We start from the raw sequence: 14,843 nt of genomic DNA on the forward strand, positions 1-14,843 counted from the left end.
CCACTGCGCTCCCGTTGCCATGGCCCGTGTTCCAGCTGCAACTGCCGGTGCCTGGCGACGGGCACAACACAGCACTGGTCCCCTGCTCCCCACGCAGCCCTTCTCCCCTGCTCCCGACGCCTCAGACAACAAACCCAGCCCTTCCCTTCTCCCAAGACCTCTACCCGTGTGCTGATACCATGAACGCCCTAAAGGAGAGGACACTTGTGCAGCCAGAGGTAGGGCCCCACTCCAGGGAGGCGGGCACCCCCCGTGCCCGGGCAGGCTGGAGCAGGCACCGCGGGGATGGAGTGGGGTGGGCACCCTGCTCTGGGGAGCTCGGGGGGCCGGGAGCTCGGCTCACCCTCTCCCCCCACCCCTGCAAGGCCAGGGGCTGGAAGAAGCCTTTCTGGGCTGCTCATGCCCTGCTGGGATCGGGCCTCCCTGCACCGGGGGACACGTCCCCCGGGGAGCCCAGGGTCCCTGGGCTGGTGCCGGAGGGATGCTCGCCGGGAGCAGGCAGGTGCTGCCCGCAGCCTGAGCTGGTGCCTGCGCTGCCCCTTTCCAGGCTGGAGCCCTGGGAGATGATCCCTGCCCGCGGAGCAGCACTGAGCCCAAAGGCTGCCTGCAAAGAGGAAGGAGCTTCTGGGTGCCCAGGCGGGCGCGGGGCCGGGGTCTGCGCGTGGGGGGCTGGGGTCTGTGCCCGGGGTCCCCCTGCGGGGCAGGGAGCAGGGCCGCTCACCCCTGCCCGCTCGGGTGCCTTTGTGGGTAAAATCCCTGTCACTTTTCTTAACTTCTGCCTGCAGTACAGTTTTGGATCTGGGTGTTCTCAGGGTTGGATGCTGCTTTCCTTGCCCAAAGGTTAAGCCTTTCTTCAGTATACCACCACTTTGAATTTACATTGGGAAAAGGGGCAGCATTTTTCTTCAGGTTTGAACACGCTGTCGTTGTGCTGCTAAAATCTACATCAGTAACCCAGGGAAATACTTGACAGGTAGTGGTCTAGGTCTGGATTCGGCACTTGGCTTGAATACTGTGTGAAACTGTGCGTTTCAAACTAGCCCTTGTAGCGTAAAACTTACTGTGTGGTGGGTCTAGTTTTTCTTCTTTATTTTATGTAGAACTGCTTTTTCTTCACTAGAATGGTGCGAGGCATTATTTATTTCTTGAGAAGAACTATTTTTCTCGTTGTTTGCTAGCATGTGTGTAAACACAAATCACATGTTCATAAAGAAAGTTCCCATTCTTTTAGCCTCGTGTGTTCCCTGGCATGTCTGCGTTATATTTCTAAGTAGCAACTTAGCACCAGCTGACAGAGGTGTCTCAAAAAAGCCCCCAGAAAACAAAAGGAGGGAGGGCAGAAGCCTTGCATCGCTCGTTACGTGTCCTCTCTCTCAGTGTAAATCAGTGCAGCCTCACGTGCTTCTAGTGTTGGGGACACAATTAGGTTTAATCTTAAATCTACCTCAGGTCTTGGTCAAAAGTGTGGGGATTTTGTTTTGTTTTGATTGAAATACACGTGTTTCTGTATGTATTTCAAAGCAGAACCTGGATCTTAGTGTGGTAGGAACAAATCACTGGAAAGCTTGCCAATTATTGCTGTACCGTAAAGCGACAAACTCAAAATTAGTTAAGGTTTTTTTAAAAAGGATGCACAAAAGCCTATTCTTTGGCTATTTCTTCATCGCCTTGCTCTTACGTTAGCTGTCATTGCCCGCTTGCAAATGTGTGCTGCCTCCTGCTGTTACTACAGCCAAAGCGAGGAAGGGGATCCTTTTAGTGTGGCTGTGCCAGTGACTGCAAGGATCTCTGTCGTGGTGAACACCTTCATTTCAGTAATTTGAGCAGCTTATTCTTTTTCTAGACAAAGTGGTGGGTTATTTTTATTGGCTGATGGTTTGGATTGCTGTTTTTGTTTGGGCTTTGTGGGGTATGGCGAGCGTGGCATTTTTAAACTTCTTGAGCGCAGGGGCAGAGTTCATGTTCCAGGGCCGATGTGCCGGTGCTTTATTCTGACAGGCAGCTGTACTCTGTTCCTAGAAGCGTAACCATGTGCCTTTATCAATGATGTGAAATTAACGATGAGTTTACAAACCACACCGAAGAGAAGTTTCCCGCAGTGATGCTTCCTTCTCAAATAAATGTATTTTTAAAAACCTTTTCAGCTGAAAATTGACAGCCGCCTTACCCCTTCGACTTTTAAGCAGTTGTGAGCATTTGACAAGGGTCCCTCTCTGAGATATTCGGGAGCAAGCAGCTGATCTCAAGCGGGTTTGATTCATTTAGTTTCTTCTCATTAACCACACGGGCACTCCTAAGCTCTCATAGTTTTGGACTTTGTTTTGGACAAAGACAAATTACACTGGGTTTGAAACGCCCCTTTCAGTGTCGCTCAGAGGATATAGCGCTGCTCTCAGACTAGAGTAGAGGTGAACTATCGCTGTGTTTTGATTGTGGAACTTGAATATGTGTTTCATTTTTTGTGAACAGATTGATGACTCTCCTGCACCTCTTCCTCTGGCCCAGCTTGTGAAGGTAAATATATATGTATATAATCTTGGCAAATACTTACCCCTCCCAAAAAAAAAACCCACAACCCAAGAGTGTTTGCTTTGTATTTTCAAATCTTATCCTGTGGTCTATAGCTGGATAGCTGTTGTAATGTGAACAGAACTTTCATTTAATTTTTAATAATTTAAAGTATTTAATTAACTTTAAAATGCGTGTGTATTTCGATCCTCTCCTGTAAAGAGTAGTTCCCAGTTTGGGCAGAGAGAAGGGGAGTACCTTATCAGCCTCAACGTGGCGTTGCAGGATTACTCATCTTCAAGACACAAAACAGAAGCCCTTCACATGCTGTTTCCTGGTTTTCATACATCTCGTTAATCTTGCGTTGGAAACGAAAACATTTTTTACCGAAGAACGTAATTGGCTGCAAGTTACGGACATTTCAGGGGGCTTTGCCACAGCCAAAATAGAAGCGTTTCTGTAACAGGGCCACTTGCGTGGCTCTTTCTGAATTGCCAGTCATTATAGTCACAGATCCACTCTTTGAGAGCTGCACAGCTTCATAAATTCACAACACAAAATTTGCGTTGTGAACAACACAAACTCATTGGTCTGCACGCAGACTGTGTAAATTCTGAAAAGGTACCTAATCGTTTATCGGAATATGCCAATGTGCACGTGTGGCGTATTAGCAGATGTGACCTCCTGAAACTGTTGTAATACCGTGTTTTGCTATGGAACTGCCTGCATTTTTTGCTCAACAATGTGTAACTTTGTCTGGGAGAGCGCTAGCGGTTGCACCTGGTGAAAAGGCGTAGTGCTAGCCAATTAAAACACTAGTCTTTAAAGTTACAAAGATTAGAGAAGGCAGGGCCTAATGCAGCAGAGCCAGTTCTTTCTTCTGAACGTAAAGGCGGGAGTTCATTTCCAAGAAAGAGAAATCTTTTCCCGCTGGGAACTTCTTCCCTCTCTCACTGCAGCGTGAGACACATTTCCTAATGTGCACAACTGGGGGTGGGTGGGGTGGGGGGTGGAATAAAGAAAAAAAGAAAGGGTTTGGAAGGTAGCCGCCAAAAGACATTGGTCTCCATCAGTGCTGTCCCTAAACGTGTCCTGTCTGTGAGGTTCTGTAACCTCACGTGAAGTTTTACTCTAAAATGTGAAAAACTGTCCCCGTGGGGTACACGTTTAAGCTCTTGAGACAATTTAAGTATTTCAGAAAAATACGGCAGCTCAAAGTTGTTACTTTCTCTAACCTCTTTAGTGCAGACTGGCTTAGCATGGAGGCAATGTGTTATCAGTCTTCTGGTTTGTTATTACGATGTATTAAATGCCGTATTTCAATTTTGGTCTATTCCTAGTAATGCTTTGTGGGTTTTGGACGTGCTTTGTAAACCGTTTGGGTTGTTGGAAACAAACGAGTCAAGCGCCTGTAAAGTTTTCTCTAAACGTTAGTAGAAATGATTTCAGAGATGTCCATCTGGATTATGTTACTGTTGAGAAAAAACTACGTCTAAGAAACAACCATTGAATAAAACGTAGAAACTAGTTTGTTGCTTTTGTCAATGAATGCATACAAAACCAAAACCATGAGTGGCTGCTCTGAAGGATGGGTACTTGAAGGTCAAAATCATTGACAGTCACTCCCTTAGACCCTGCTTGTGACTGCACTTGTGTCTAATCAAAGCGTTTCAAGAAATGCTGCTTAAATAAATCCAGCGGGCTTCAATAATTTGAAGATCTAGTGGTACACAAGACTTACATTACAATTTGTATGTTAGAAGGACACAGTCAAGTGGAAAAAACCTGCAGGTTTTGCTTACTGTAGTTAAATCGCTTAATATGAAGAAGTTAGTAGGGGGAGAACACGCGGTTTGGACTGCCGAGAGCACACGACGGTCAAACTTCTACTGCAAAGAGTCTTTTGTCTTGCTGAGGGGTTATAAAAAGCTTGATTCCTTTTAACGCTTCTGCGTCTGAAGCTGAATTTCAGCAAGCAGAAACAGCTTCCCCGACTCTTGAGTTGAGTGTCCTTTTAACGCTGCAAAGCGTAAATAACGATAGTTGCGTACATCTTTCTCCATTAAACGTACAGTGGATATCTCCTCCTTCCAGTAGTCTGGAGCTTAAACATCAGTTGAAGAGTAGTGCATAGCGTAATTATTTCTACACATGGCTTCAGTGCGCTTGGAAGAAAACTGGAGTGGCTACACGAGTCTTTATGTGAGGTGCAAACAGAGCCCAAGGTTTTGAGTGCCCAAGAACGCTCTTTTCCAGGAGGTTAACGGGCACATCAACATCATGTGATGGCGTAAGGGCTCCCCAGAACATCTTCAGGACAACAGTATTTTCTATAAGCAGCTGTTTTCATGCAGCCCCAGCTAGCGTTGTGCTGCTCTTTACAGGATGGGGTGAGTGGTGTCGTCTCTGGCTGTGTGGGCGCAAATGTGTTTCTAACGCGTGTGTCAAATGCTTACCTGTTAAACAGACGGACAATCTGGCTGAAGCCAATGCTTCCGAAGAAGAGAAAATAAAAGCTATGATGATACAGTCTTGCCGTGAATACGATCCAATCAAGTAAGTGTCGATAACGTCAAATCTGTTCTTTGAAGATTCTGGACAAATTGTAGAGATGCTTGTTTTAACGAGAGAGACACATGCGTACCTTTTTCTTCTTTTCTCAAAAACCTTTTAGTTACATGAAGAAACCCTGGGGTACACCTCCGCCATCCTATATATGCTTTCGTTGTGGAAAACCTGGCCACTACATAAAGAACTGCCCAACGACTGGGGTAAGACTGCGGGGGACTTCTGGTGTGACTTCGCTGTTCATTTTTCACGTGGCAGTTACGTAACAAATACATGAACAGTCATATTAGGAATTGTTTCTCTTGGGGTGAAATACAGAGGTTATAGGGCAATGTTGCAAACCCCTTCAAAATTCAAGGGAAACCTGGAATTTAAAATGTAAAATGTTCCTTTGTCTTGGTCGTAGATATTAAATATGTCCATAGATCTTTCTCTGTGAACTGTCATGTGCATTTTTATATATTTCAATACTATCGAAAATCTTTCTGGTTTTAACGCATTTCAATGACAGTTCACAGTTTTTAGAATTCTGTATAAAAGGAAGATGTTTCTCTTGACCCCACCTATTGAATATTTGCGTGTTTTAATTACACAAGTCTCTGGTTGAGTATTCACGCCATGTAACGTTAGTGGGGGAATGCATGCACAAGCTTCGTACGTATCGATGGTGAACGTAAGTTTCTCCAGTGACTGCTTCAGAGCCCTGAATTGGGCTCTCCCTCCCTGAATTGCGCTGTGGAGGAGGAGCGGGTTTGTGCCTCTTCTCCAAGCGGATGGTGAGCTAAGCGATGTGTAACGCTTACGGAAGCTGAAGTTAAGCAAAAGAATGTCCACTGAGTTCAAAATGCTGCTCAAGTCTTTGAAACGTCCTGGCTGTATTCCCGTAGGAAAATAAGTATTTTAGTCGAGTAACCCTTAGGCTAGGTAAAAGGAGAGGATTAAGGGCTTTTGCTGCTTAAATTAATCATCAAAGTGTCATTTTCAGTGTGGGTCTTCAGGTGAGCTATGTCCGCATTTCTTTTCTGAACAGGACAAAAATTTTAAGCCTGTTCCCAGAATTAAGAAGAGCACAGGAATTCCAAGGAGTTTCATGATGGAGGTGGAAGATCCCAATACAAAGGGTGCTATGCTGACAAAGAGCGGAACATATGCGATACCAATTATTAATGCGTAAGTATGGAACTAACTGGACTGACCAAAAGGTGAAGGAGAGAAACCATGCGTAAATGCAGCCAAGTTGGCCGGCATCTGTAACCACGGGGGAGGAAGCATTGCCATTGTATGTTAACCGCAAAATCCGTGATACTTCCTCGTACTAAAATAGGGCGGTCCTACTGTTCATGCCCCTGGAACTTCAGAGCTTGGAAAAGTTTTCCTGTACCCATCGTTAACTTTTTTCTTTTTCCTTCCCCGCCCCACCCTCCAGGGAAGCTTACGCTAGAGGAAAGAAGGAGAAGCCTCCCTTCTTACTAGGGGAGCCATCCTCCTCCTCCTCCTCCTCCACCTCCTCAGACCCTGTTCCAGCTGAGTTGTTATGTCTCATTTGTAAAGAGATAATGACTGATGCAGCCATTATTCCCTGCTGTGGAAACAGTTATTGTGACGAATGTAAGTGTTCCTGCCCTGTTTGTTCATTCCAAACACCACATCTGACTTTCTGAGAGCAGAAACAGAAGATGACAAATTTCTTTGTTACCAGTTCTATTCCATACTTAAGTGTCCGCTGGACAGGAAAGGACTCTTCTCGTATAAAGGACAAAAAAGAAAGACAGAAAGCTTTTTTCCTTTTTTACGTATCTGTTTAAATCCCCTTTACATGCAGACGAGCACGAGGAGAGTGCCTAGCTGCGCAGGTGATTACAGCATTAGATATTGAAAGCATTTAGGTTTTTTCACAGCCCTTTCTCTCACACAAAATCGTGTAGCCAACTCTGGTTGGCTCAGTACAGCCAACCGTACTGTGGTCTGCCACAAACCGATAGCTAGGCATTTAAGCCACATTCTTTTCCACGGGAGAGCTGGTTAAAACCTTCAGAACTTGAGGCTACGGATGTTCTTTTGAGGTGTGTTTTATTCATTAACCTGGAGGGTGGTGCCTGCACCACCACCACATCTAGTGCACCACCACTGCACTAGAGACTGCCAAAAAGAATAGTCAAAACATCCAGGCGCAGCCGTCTTCAAATGTTACGTTAGTGAAATATCAAAACGGCACAGTTTTTTGCTGCGTCCTAGAGATGTGTTACACTATTGAACATTCATCGCTTCGTGCCCTCAATTCAAGACCATATTCCCCCATTAATCATATAAGTCTTTTTACGATTGATTGGAGCCCCCAAAATTTCCTTACGTTGGCTAAACCTACTTTGATGATTCTAATTATGCACAGGCATCAGAACAGCATTGCTGGAATCTGAGGAACACACATGCCCAACGTGTCATCAGACAGACGTTTCCCCTGATGCTTTAATTGCCAACAAGTTCCTGCGCAAGGTAACAGGATGACTTTTACGTAAACTGTAAGAAAAGTCTGTTTGCAAAAAGCCAAAAGGGGAGAAAATGTTAATTTACATCTCCTCAAAAACCGCTAAGTTAAATAGGCTGCATTTACTTTTCAAACCCATTATCTGTTGTTAGAGAAGCTGAGAACTCTTTGGAGACAATGGGGCAAATCCAGGTCGCGCTTTTGTTTAACATGATTGCCTTACTTTCCAATTCGGTGTTAACACTGAAGTATTTTAAATACAGGTACTCTGAGTTACCAGTTGTTACTATCAGCGTTTAAGGCGATGTGTTTGTGTATTTCTATGTTGATTCATTTTAGGATTGACAGCGTGTACAGGACTACACAAGTAATTTTGCTCTGTGGAGGCTTTTGTTCATGCATCTACTGAAGTTTCATATTACCTTGTGGTAAATGTTTTTCTGCCTCTAGGCTGTGAACAACTTCAGCAATGGAACGGGCTACACAAAAGGGCTCCACCAGACCATTCAGCAGCAGCAGCAGCAGCCGCCACCACCTCCACCACCACTCATGACTGTTGCACCTCCTGGACCTTTTCAGTAAGTAAATCTGTAGATCAACATGAATGTGAGAGACACCCAGATGCCAAAGTTAGATTCCTCTTCTTGAGCTTCTCCGCCAGCGATTTATGTCTCATTAGTGACAGTTCCAGATAACTGCGGAAGTTCTGTTTTGTGAAAGTCCTCGCTTTGAATGAGGACACTTTGGTGAGTTGGAAGTGTGCCTCCTGCAAGAATGTTCTCACAAGTATTGCTTGTTTGCTTCCCTTATCAGTCATTGCGTACAGGCTTACCCTGAGAGAGGAACGCTTTTTCCCCAGGAGCCCTTTCATTTGAAGCGGCTAGCAATCCCTAAAGAAACCATTTTGTTATGGCAAACCTTCTTGAGTGCGTTGATTTCTCTTTAATCCTGAGGAAATAACATTTTCATGAAAAGTGTCAAAGCACAGTTATGGGTAAAATAGGCCAGGTGTTTTCACAGAACTTCTTTCTACAGTATTTCTGTCCTCGATCTCATGATAAGTCAGAGTCACCCTCAGTAATACGCAGCGTAGTCAGCGACGCATACCGATTGGATAATAAACACTGAAGCACTGTAAATGTGAAGTATTTACAAACATGACCGTCTAAGTGTGCAACCCATGAAGTCATCGGAAAATACGTGAAAAACCTGTGCTATTGTTCAGGGCTTATATCCTTTGACTGTGTGCCTTGGGTGCAAACAGCCACTCTGTCCAGAAGAGTGTCAGGCTCAGCCGTACCGCTGACTACAAAGGATCACAGTCCAAAAGAACCTCTAAGGCAGCCCCTGAAGTAGCACAGAAACATTTCCTAACAGAATTGCAGTGTTTCCATCTTCCACAACTGAGGCTCTCTCTGGGGGTTAAACGTACTCCAATCCTTTCCTGCGCAGCTACCTGAATGAAATACCTTTCCAGTGAGCTTTCTCTTTAACTGCCAGCAGTCCGCATGGACTTCTCGACAGCGCTGCATTTGGAATCGGCCAACTTCACTTTTGTAAATCTGGTGAAGACTATTTTGTAAATTTTTTTGTCCATTTACAGTAGTCAGCCTTTTCTCACCTTGGACTTCCCATTTCAAGTAGCACTTCAAAAGACTGCTTGAACAATAAAAATTTGGGGTTTTTTTGTAGCAATGCCGCTAGCGTATTACCTCCTGCTGCTCTGGTGACTGCTGCTGAGCCTTCTGCATCTTCCTCGCGGTCAGTCAGCAGTTTGTTGAAAGAGAAGGTAAGTTGTATTTCAACATATGCAGTGATTCTTGCATTTAGTGGAGCTTGTTTTCCAACCGTTTGCATTTACTGACAAGGCCCGTCAGGTTCCTGTACGAAGACAACCAGCATTCCCAAGTCTTCCGGGCCCCCAAGGACAATCAGTGCCCACGACTGGTACGTGACTATAACTTCAGAATTTCTTTAAAAAGATTGCCTTCAGATACACTGAATGGGATTTTCCTCTTTTTCCTCTCCCGACTCCAGAAGGTCATCCAACGAGAGCCAGTACACCTCGCTCAGCAGGTGGTGGACCAGGCTGGGAACTGTAAGTATTCCACAGCAATTCCATATATTACTGCTTGTAACGAGGCCATAACACCTAACTTACACAACCGCTGATTTACAATGAAGAAAGTATGCCCAGATAGCTGTGGAGAATACAAGTGGTCATTAATTTTTAAATGGCTTAATTTGAATTGGCTTTGACAGAGGGAGTCTGTGCTTGCCGTGACATTATTTAACATAAAACCCTGGTACATGATTGAAAAGAGGACTCGGAAAAATGAACGGTTTTTGAGGAAACTGTAGTTACATATAAAAAGGAAATAGAATCAAAGGAAAGCCACCCTTTTGATTGCTGGCCAAACAGAGCTGAAAAACTTGATTTTAGCTGCGATGGGAGTTTCCTATGTAGGGTACTAGCTCACATAGGGCAGAGGTTACAGTAGACAGATGGATAGAATTGGGCAGCAGTTGTTAAGGAGCAGGTGTCTCTCTTACTAAAGCTCTCTTACTAAAGGGGAGGAATGATGCTAAGGAACATACACGGAATAACGTGAAATGGTTCTTTAAAAAATAATAAAAGCAAAACTTGTGAAGAGAAAGCTCAGGGTAGCTGACGTCTTCGATCCCCAAAAATCATGCGGGCGGCAGTCTGAATAGCTCTATTAGTGACGCTGCCAGTACCTTTCCTAGAGTAATGGCAATGGGTCATAGTACTAGAGGCTGAGTTCAGAAGCCGTCACTATCCTTGGTTAGAGCTATGATGTGCAAAATTTTCCTAGGACATCTGGCTAGAAGTGCCCTGTATGTCGGATTGCCGCACAATCCGTCTTTTGCCGTATTTTGCATCTTGTACAAATTGCCAAATCAGTAGTGAAGTTAAATCGACTGAGCGGGCATTTTAAAATTGACCTTTACTGTCTTCAGGCTGAATCGTGTCTTCTTGATGTTTGATAGTGCACTGTAACCATTAAGACTTGCTCTCTTGGCGTCTCACTGCACCAAAAAGGATTTGCACTGCGTGTCGTGCCCGAGTAGTGAAACACGTGTGCCTCCACGTACCAGCAGAAGCCAGTATACGGCACCTTCAATCAATAGCTGCGGTCGTTCATGTGACAGAAATGAGTGGATATAGACTTACCCTTCCTCTATGCTTTTACACTATCAAAGCAGCAGGTGTTCTGTCTTGTAAGCAGAAACTTTTACATGTTATCACGTTCTTCAATCGGCAGTAGCGTTATGTCAGCAGCTGAAAGCAGCTTTGACATAAGCATATGGAGAGGGGAAAAAAAACCCAAACAACTAATTTTGGGAGGAAAAAAACCAAACGGGAGAGTGACTGGTGTGAATTAACTTCATTTATTGTTTTTGTGTTGGTTTTTTTCTTAGGTCCAATTCTCCCTATAGGGCTTCATTTCACTCTAGAAGTTCGTATACCCACGCCAAGTCAAGATCAGGTTCTTCCCACTCTGGCTCCTACTCTCGATCCATTAGTCGTTCCCGTTCTCCTTCCTTCTCACGATCACCACCCTATCCAAGAAGAGGCAAAGAGAAGCGTCGTAACTATCGCTCTAGGTCAAGGTCACACGGTTATCACCGTTCAAGGTCACGGTCACCCCCATACAGAAGATACCATTCACCATAAAGGTCTTCAGCGTTTAGAGGCCAGTCTCCCACTAAACGGACTACACCTCAAGGGGATGGAGAAAGGCAGTACTTTAACAGATACTGAGAAGTTCCCCCCTATGATATGAAAGCTTACCATGGCAGATCTGTTGACCTCAGAGATCCATCTGAAAAGGAGAGTTACAGAGAATGGGGAAGGAACTATAGAGAATGGTATGAAAACTTTTACAAGGGCTTTGCTGTTGGCGCTCAACCTCGACCACCAGTAAATAGAGAGACCATTTCTCCAGGTAGGTTTGGTCCACCTGGGACCGGACAAGAGAATTTGCCATACGCTGGGGGACGCAGGGAAGGCTATCCTGGTGGGCAAAGCCACAGAAGTCATAATGGAGACGGACATGACCCTGAAAAACCTCCTGGAAGAGCGCGCCACGGCATCAAAGATCCACCAAAATCAAATAAGAAGGACATGGAATATCCACTGGAAGATGGCAAAGGAAACGAATGTAAAAAACACTGGAAGAGAAGAAAAGGGGACGAGAATAAAGGATTTCCCAATGCTGAGTTTTTAGCAGGTGTGAGAAAAGCAAGAGAGCCAGTAACAGCAGAAGACGTTAAAAGAGGCTCTCTGTTCACACTCCCAGACAGAGATGACACCACTCCTGTGCGAGACGAGCCTTTGGAAGCAGATTCTATTGCTTTCCAATCGGTGTCTGAAAAGGAGAAAAAAGAGAAGGAAATGCAAAGATGAAAGTAGAGGTGGCCGTTCCTCCCAAGAAAGACAACACAGCTAAAGCTTCCCAAGAGAAGCTGGACACCGATCGTGAAGAATCTCCCAGTATTTCACAGGAACCTCCTGTGAAAAAAGTGAAGGAGGGGTTGCCAAGGACAATGAGAAGGCTCTTGTTACCCCATGGAAAGTTCACCCAGAATTGACAAAAATGACCCAGAAACCAGGCCAGCCAAGGAGGAAAAGGCCAAGAAAGACCATCCAAAAGAAACCAAGTCGGACAAGCCCTCCAACAAAGAGCATAAGTCAAAAAACCTGCTGAAAACAGCAAACCTTCTGATGCAAAACCCGAAAAAAGAAGAAGAGAAGGAGATAAAATGTTTGACAAGGACCATCATTGCGTTTTGTCATCAAGACCATGGAGCAGTATAATAATGACATAACAGCCCCCGCTGAAGACGTCTGTTGAAGTAACGTGTCTGCAAAAGATGAGGAAGCTGCAGGAAAAAATCCTAAAGAGCCGAAAGACAAGGCTGTTGCTAAGGCGAAAGAGGATACAGCGGCACCTCCTGCAGTTGACCAGCCTGATGCAAGCCAAAGTCAAAGTCAAAGCGGTCCCAGTGTTAGCCACAGCCACAGTCAAAACCCTTCTGAGAGCTGGACTCGAAGCCACAGCGGCAGTGCCAGCTCAGGAGAGAGTCAAGACAGCAAGAAAAAGAAAAGGAAAAAAGAGAAGAAACAGCACAAGAAGCATAAGAAACACAAGCAGCGTAAGAAACACATTGGACACGGAACAGAATTCGCAACGAGCCAAAACCACAAACACAAGAAGAAAAAAATCGAAGAAGAGGAAAGAGAAGGATGACCAAAAAGTGAAATCTGTCAGTCCATGGAAGGACAGTTAATGAAAATCTGGCTGAATTCTTCAGTCATCTGTATCCCATTTTGTTAAAATGGAAACAAATTCAGGCGTTGCAAGTAACGGCATGAAGGAGACTGTGCTGCCCTTAAAGTATTGCAGCTGGATTATTTGATTTTTACATCGGAGCTTTATAGAAGTGAACATTTGGTACAGAATTGTGAGTTGTGACAATGCAACGTGAAAGGTTTTGCTGGGGCATCTTAGTTTTAACCACCGTTCATTACTTTGGGTGGAGTTTCAGGTGCTCTGAACATTGTCATGGTGCAGTATTTTTTTTTTAATTGCCTGTCAGAAGAAGCTGTTATAACTGATTTTAAAACACCGTCAGAATGATTTGCAGAATACACAGAGCCCTGTTACGTCACTTTTTGATTACAATAAAATGTTTTCAGTAAACCGTCCAACGTGATGAGATTTCCAGTGACAGCGGGACATTAGCAGAGAAAAGACTAGTGACGGAAAAACGCCAGCAGTAAAAGCTTGCTGGTAGCTAACGTGTGTGAAAAATAACATAGCAACGCGTTTAGTTTTGAAAAGACTGGTAGGACTTTAAATCTTTTGAACTGATGCAACGGGGGCAGGTATTGCCAAGAGGTGCACGTTGTTCACGTGCCAAGTGGACTTGAGTTTATATTGTAAAAGGTAGCATACGGCCCCAAACGTACAGCCAGTAGTAACAGCTGGGACTGACTATTTTAAAACAACGTTATGTGTGAAGCTGTCACATTTCAACATTGTTCCAGTTTGTTTAGAAAGCTGTTGTCATTTGCCAGCAAACATTTACACACATGCTTTAAGATGCCCTGTAGTCTCTGTTTCCTCTCATAACTCTGCTGATCCCCAAGGTGCTTGTGTTTTTGAAATAGAAGCTTTAGTAGTGGCATTTTCACATGGTGGTGCCGTGATACAGAACTAACCCTTCCATTAATAGTGGGGCTCAGCAGATGAGTTTGGCAGAAGAAGAAAGCCCACTAGAAAGTCAGGCTTCTGCTTTAAACTGCTCTGAACAGTGACAATCTGGAAAGCGTAAATTTAATTAGCTCGATCTTGTTAAGACAGACGTAATTTAAAAAAAAAAATAAAGAGGTGGCAGTTGTGGGTGTTGCTCAACTGCCAGGAAGCCAGCATGGTACGAAATACTTCTCGTTGTGCATTAAGGGCATAACGTCACGGTAACGGTTGAATTCCGTAGGGAAAGCCCTCGGCTGTTTGTCTGCTGGGATTTGCCCCAGAGGAGTTCGGTTTGAAAGTATGATAAATTAAAGCAGCATTTGAGGGCTTCCATTCGCGGAGACTATTTTGTTCAGAAAGTGTCATAGTTTATAGGTACTGTTACTGGGGTATTTAGTAGTACAGGAATAGTAAATAGTAAATAGCAGTAGTGATAATTTTTTCAGTGGGGTGACTATCACATTTTAAATATTGGGTTAGAGACTGGGCATCCTCTACTTCTGGTGGTTAAAACAAGAACAAACCAGAATTAGTCCTGGATTTCACTTCCTGTAGTTTGTGCCTTCTCGTGTCAAGGCGTTCTTGGTGGATTTCAGGTGTTTTCTGCACAAGGTAAAGCAGGCTTTCCAGTTAAGCCACTCAAATTTTGACTTCCCAGAATCCAAAAGCACCGGTCCATCCTAGTTGTTCAGTGTGCTCACCGGGCATTTCCCATGTGTGCAATGAGAAATGTTCCTATGACAAAGGCATAAGGTGAGGAGAAATAACTGGACTCCAGACGATCCAATGTGAATCAACAGGAGCCGTTTATTAAGCACAGATCATCATCTTTTATACCCTGTGTTGTAGCCGTACACGCAACTCGCTCATTTCTGATTAGCTAGTTACACTGTCCACGCGCTGTGCATGCAGTTCATTCACGGATCAGATTGGTTACAAGAATTCGCATAGTAAATTGCTTAGTCATTAGCACAACATGTTTTCTACCTTCTCAGTTC

At 44.5% G+C, this 14,843-nt stretch overlaps 1 pseudogene; it reads left to right on the forward strand.

The window, feature by feature from the left end:
* The first annotated feature begins 2,475 nt into the window (after positions 1-2,475).
* Positions 2,476-12,415, forward strand: LOC134524282 (E3 ubiquitin-protein ligase RBBP6-like; annotated as a pseudogene).
* Positions 12,416-14,843: the final 2,428 nt, after the last annotated feature.

This window comes from Chroicocephalus ridibundus, chromosome 16 (genome assembly GCF_963924245.1).
Source record: "Chroicocephalus ridibundus chromosome 16, bChrRid1.1, whole genome shotgun sequence".
Lineage (NCBI taxonomy): Eukaryota > Metazoa > Chordata > Aves > Charadriiformes > Laridae > Chroicocephalus > Chroicocephalus ridibundus.